The sequence below is a fragment of the Miscanthus floridulus genome, chromosome 8 (genome assembly GCF_019320115.1).
Source record: "Miscanthus floridulus cultivar M001 chromosome 8, ASM1932011v1, whole genome shotgun sequence".
Lineage (NCBI taxonomy): Eukaryota > Viridiplantae > Streptophyta > Magnoliopsida > Poales > Poaceae > Miscanthus > Miscanthus floridulus.
The window spans coordinates 103,880,816-103,886,660 of NC_089587.1; the positions used below are offsets into that span (position 1 = coordinate 103,880,816).

Below are 5,845 nucleotides of genomic sequence, written 5' to 3' on the forward strand. Positions count from 1 at the left end.
ACACCAGACACCGGTACAGATAGTTACAGAGAGAAGCAAAATCCATAGAGGAGACATCATTACTTGTGGCCTTTGGTTAAAGGGGTGTTTGGTTCCATGGACTAAATTTTAGTTCATGTCACATCAGACGTTCGGATGCTATTTAGGAGAACTAAATATGAGTTAATTATAAAACTAATTACATAGATGGAGACTAATTTACGAGACGAATTTATTAAGCCTAATTAATCCGTCATTAGCATATATTTACTGTAGCACCACATTGTCAAATCATGGGCTAATTAGGCTTAAAAAATTCGTCTCGTAAATTAGCCACAATCTGTGCAATTAGTTATTTTTTTCGTGTATATTTAATACTTCATGCATGTGTCCAAACATTCGATGGAATAGGGACTAAAATTTTTCTGTAGGAACCAAACACCCCCTCATATATACGTATAAAGCAAACACTTTTTACTCTGGAGGAAGTGCAAGTACCAGCTTATACTTTTCTACTACGCTGCCAGATGGCAGCAGCGGCAGTGTGGCCCAAGCCTAACCAAACATTGGTGCACGCTGGGCTATTTACCAATGTCTTTACGACCTTAACTAAGCGATCCTAATCAGTAGTCTATGTTTCTATGATTTTTGTGTTTACGATCTTACCTAAAACCCTCTTATTCAATTTAGAATCTATAATTTTTTTATTGACGACCTTGTCATCCAGACGCGCTGTACCAGACCCCGCACTCGCCCAGGCACCGGGTACAGTCTCTGCCGTGTCCTTCGCGCAGGCACAAGCTCGTACGCCCCAAATCGGCCACAGGTTTGCTCAACTGCTAGGTGCCTGGGTGCAGTGGCAGGTCCAGAAATCAGGTATGGGGGGCTAAATAATTGAAGGGTATATATCTTATGTGGCAGAACCTCCTAAATTATATGATCCACATGCACTTGTCACTGTTCAACGACCTCTGACGATTATGCATATGTTTCTGGTAACTTAAGAAGACTATCGGGTGTCCTCGGGAAACCCCGAATCATCCACGATTTCTGAGCAGGATCACATTACAGAGTCATTACAGTATTACAACAGTTTATTCAAATAGATACACCAGAGTAAAAACAGCGGAAGTCTTACAATAACTTAGTTTATAAACCAGTGGTTTCAAACCTTACAAACTAAGTTCGATAATTAATACAAAACGTAGTAGTGGAGTGGCATTATAACATAATACAAAACACACAATAAAACTGCCCTGCCCAAGGACCACACATTTACTTCTCATCGTCAGATCGAACAATAGTCATGCAGCACGATCCAAAACAGATCTGCTCATAAGGCTCACCTGCAACAAGGGTCAACGAACCCTGAGTACAAAAGTACTCAACAAGACTTAACCGAAATAAGAACTGATAAACTCAGGAATACAGGCTCAGGGATTCAAGGTAGGGCTTTAGCGATAATCAAAGTTCTTTTGCGTAAAAGCTCTTTAACAAAATTCTTTATTTCGACATTTAAAACTTCATAAAATCACATACAAAGATGACACGATCCGTATTGAGATCATGAAACTTCATATCCAACACCTTCTCAAATTTCAGTTATTAAACTACGATGATGAACAGAGAAGTGAGTCTCCATAACCGAGGAGCAACGACGATTCGAACCGATTAAAGACCCAGCTGGGGATTCCAGACCACACGACATATGCAGGTCCCCGACCTACATATACCAACCTACCCTCGGATCCTCTAAACAAGAACGGGTCCGCGCCACCCGAGAATACAGTACTCCACCAATCCAGCCCATTGCCACGTGGGTACATGCTATTCCCGCCATCTCTCCACTCCCAATGCGCGAGTAGCCATTCTCGTAATAGAATCGCCAAGTTAAGGCTTACCGGAGTATGTGGTTAGTACTACAAAGTCTCACCGCACGCAGTTCAACAACGGACGGACCTTAACCGACATAGGTGGAAAGGACCCGCTCACAAGACCTCCATGTCTTGTGGCTCACACACACCGAGTCCACCCGGTCTAGATTTATTACTCCACATGCTCATATCACATGATAACATAAGTAACCAAAGATCCATTTAAAATTCTCAGGTGACAGGTAATCACCCGACTAAGCATGACTAAGCATATCTAGACATTTACGAATAAAACAGGTAATCAAGGTAGATATGGAAAAACAAGGTTGGTGATGCACCAATTAGGTTTTTACTTAACTCCTAATCACTTAATGCAGTATAGAAAAGCAAAAGCGAAATTAATTTGTAAAACACAAGGTAGGGTTGTATGCATCTGGGCTTGCCTTCGTTGACAAAAAAGTTAGGATCCGGAGTCGTCCCACAATTATCAGATCCGACCTCAACAGACGGATTAACCTCCTCCGTAACTTGATTAACTACCACGTGTTCACCTTCGTTCACTACACGTAGTAACAATGCCATATTTAACATGATGCGGAATATGAAACATGATGCTTGATGATGGATGTAAAATTAACAATTCAAATACAACTTTTCCTTCGCGGTACAGTTGCAAGTCAAACGAACTAAACCATTTCGTAACACCTAAGTCAATTGCCAAGTATCATTACCAACTAATGACCCAAGGACATCACTCAATTTAAAATTCAAACAAAACCTAAATCACTAAAGGTTACTATTTGCTTTTATGAATTAATTAATTAATTAAGAATTATGAAATAAATCAACTTGTTCCAATTGAGCTCAAAATTTTTTATATGTTCATTACATGATAACTAAGTGGCAAAACAATTTTCATAATTTTTAGATAAATAAATAAGCCTAGAAAAATCATGAAAATTCATTTATTAATTAATTGAGCAATTTTTATCATATTCAAAAAGTACTGAAAAACAATATTTCATATTTTTTTAAATAATATACATCACAGAGAGGTCACACAAAAATTTTCATAATTTTTGGAGCTCTAAATAAATCTACACAAAAATAACAAATTACATCACTATTCATTCAAATCTGAAAAACAGAAAATTCATTTTGAACTACACAGTCCTTGACACTCGGGTCCCACCTGTCATCCCTAACCTCTCGCGTTTGACCACGGCAACGACGACGCTGACCGGCGAAATCTTATCGACGGCGAGGTCTCCGGCCAAGACGAAGGCACCAACACGTTCACTAAGACTATGCGCACCTACTGACATCACTAATGGCATTGATCGCGGTACAAAATGAGCACGGCAGCAGCCATGGTGGCCATGACCGCACGGCGGCGCTATGCCGGTGACAGGAGACCGGTAGAGGTTCAACAAACGGCACGGGAAGCACCAGAAGCTCACCCCGAACGCGACTGAGCAGAGAGCAAGACTGGAGGAGCCACGGAGGAGCAGTTCGACGTGTATAGCACCCACGGTGGAACAACGGTCGTCGGTGGCGGCGCTCCGGCGACTGCGGTGGTCAAAACGAGCAATCAACAAGGTATTAAGCACCACGGCATCAAGGCGAAACTGGAGCAACCAAACACAAGGACAGAGGTGCACCGTGGAGCTCTGGCCACGGCAACGCGCTCGCGACGACGGCGCTACCAGCAGTGAAGGAGAAGACGAAGAGCGGCATAGCCCGACGAAATCAGGCAACCCAAGTGAGATGGCTGGATGCGCAAGGAGCAGGCGAAGCTGGAACAAGCGTTGCTGAGACGGTAACAACGCTAGGTCGATGGTGAAGGCTCGACGGAGCAGCGGCAGTGGTGACGGGAAAAAGCAGAGGAATAAGAAAAGCGACGACGACGGCGTCTCGGTCTTTATAACGCGACCAAGAAGCAAGCAGAAGCCACGCAGGGGCCTTTCCCCGCGCCAGCGCGACGCCACAGACGGCCACGATGCGCCAGGAACGCCGAAGAAGGTCACCGGCCATGTAGCTTAGGCGGTGAACACTGTTCACAGTAATTACAGAATTGTCATTCGTGTTCAAATTCAAATTACTCCCAAATTTGTATAACTCAAAAATCTCCAAAAATAAAAGTTGTTCAAAATCCAAAGTTCTACAACTTTGCTTTTATAACTAACCCCTAATTCGGTCTATATTTTGAAATGAACTTTTGAATTTAAATAGGGGACATTTAAGGAATTACGCCTTTTTAAATTACTTCAAATTTTTCATAACAACTTTGAAAACTCCAAAAACAAACTTTGTATAACTTGATAAGCTCTACACTTTTGCTTTAAGGCTCAACCCCAAAATGTGCTTGGATTTTGAAATGAGTTTTCAGGGTAGGATTTAAATGCTGAAAATCAGGGTTTTCTTGAAAATTCAAATCCAAACCAAATTTTGAACTTGATTCAAACAATTCAATTCAACACATACCACATAGAAGTAAACTTGTTTTAGTGTATGCATATCAAAATTTTCACTAAATACCAAATGCTTTGCAATGCATATGATGACATGGCAGGTTTTAGTATTTAAACACCCGAGGTGTTACATCTTACAAGCAGCAAAATCATCAAATTGGCTTTAGAAGGTCAGCAGCTATGTCATTGACATTAGGCTCAATCCATGGTCTTTTTTCTCAACCTAGCTGTTTTTAGTTACGATATTCTTCTTCGACACATCTTTCTTACTAAAATAAAATACTTTTTCATCCTAACCTCCTATGCCCTACCGTCATTAGAAACTAACAATTAGCTTGATAATAATAATAATCTAATTCTTCTCTTCTCCTATGCAATTATTAGAAACTAACAATTGGCACTCATCAATCAAAATAGGATGCATTGATGTAAGATAACTATAATTAATACTCAATGACTCACTATGTAAGTGCAGCAGCCAGCAGCAGGGGGTATTGGGCCTGGGATCTTGCCGGCTGTGGGTGACTCCGCTGGGCGCTGGCTGCTGCGTCAGCTGCTGGCCGCCGGGGCAGGGCAGGCTTAGCTGTAGACGGGGCACCAGCCAGTGGGGCGCTGCTGTGCTGGCTGCCTAGTCCGCCAGCAGGGGCCGAGAGGCAGACCTGGGCAGCACCGCAGCCTGACGCGCGTAGGCAACCAATGCCCAGCGCGGCAGCGCCCTGCAGGTGCTGATCTGCGCGGTGGTGGCCGAGGTGGGGGAGGCGCCGTCACAGGAGAACGGAGCCGCGGTCGGGAGTCCGAGGATAGTGCTGCTGCCTCTGGCCTCTCGATGGGATTGGACTTTGGAGCCTTTTGTGATGGACTGTTCCTGGGCAGATGTAATTGAGCCAGTACTCCGTCCCAATTAACTATCGTCGTTGGTTTAGTTTGACTTAATCTATATAAAATACGTACAATATTTATATCTCTAAATAAATTTATTAAAAAACTAAATTTAAATATATATATCTAATAATATTAATTATGTAACATAAATATTAATATTTTTTAATATATATTTAGTCAAAGTTGTTTTTTTAAAGTGAAAACGACATATGCTTAGGGGCGAGGGAGCATAGAAGTGTTGGGCCTGTCTAGATAATCAGTCATTGAAAGAGGAGCGATTATGGCTCTGTTCGACTGCCATTAAGCCGGCTTATCAGCTATGGTACAGTATTTTTCTCACCCAACAAATCAGCTGTACAAATCAGCACAAATGGCTTATAGACCAGCCGAACATAGCCTATGTTATTATTGCAAATGGACGTAAATCTTAACGGAACGACGGAAGTGGCGTCTATCAAGGGAGCACAATTTTGAAATGATAATAATTAAACAGCATCTCCAAAAGTTTATCTTAAACTCCCTCTCTAAATTATCATTTGTAAAGATATTTGAATAAAAACCGATCTATATGTTTTCACCTCCAATGCCTTCTTTGTATCTTGTGCGTACTCTACATCTTTGCCTAGTAGGAAATATGGG

At 41.9% G+C, this 5,845-nt stretch overlaps 1 long non-coding RNA gene across 1 annotated transcript; it reads right to left on the reverse strand.

Annotated features, from left to right (window-relative positions):
- Positions 1–1,022: 1,022 nt before the first annotated feature.
- On the reverse strand, positions 1,023–5,156 carry LOC136473146 (uncharacterized). Its single transcript, XR_010762524.1, has 3 exons — positions 4,787–5,156; positions 2,297–2,413; positions 1,023–1,325 (listed from the first exon to the last, which is right to left on the reverse strand). It is a non-coding gene; the product is annotated as an uncharacterized lncRNA (long non-coding RNA).
- Positions 5,157–5,845: the final 689 nt, after the last annotated feature.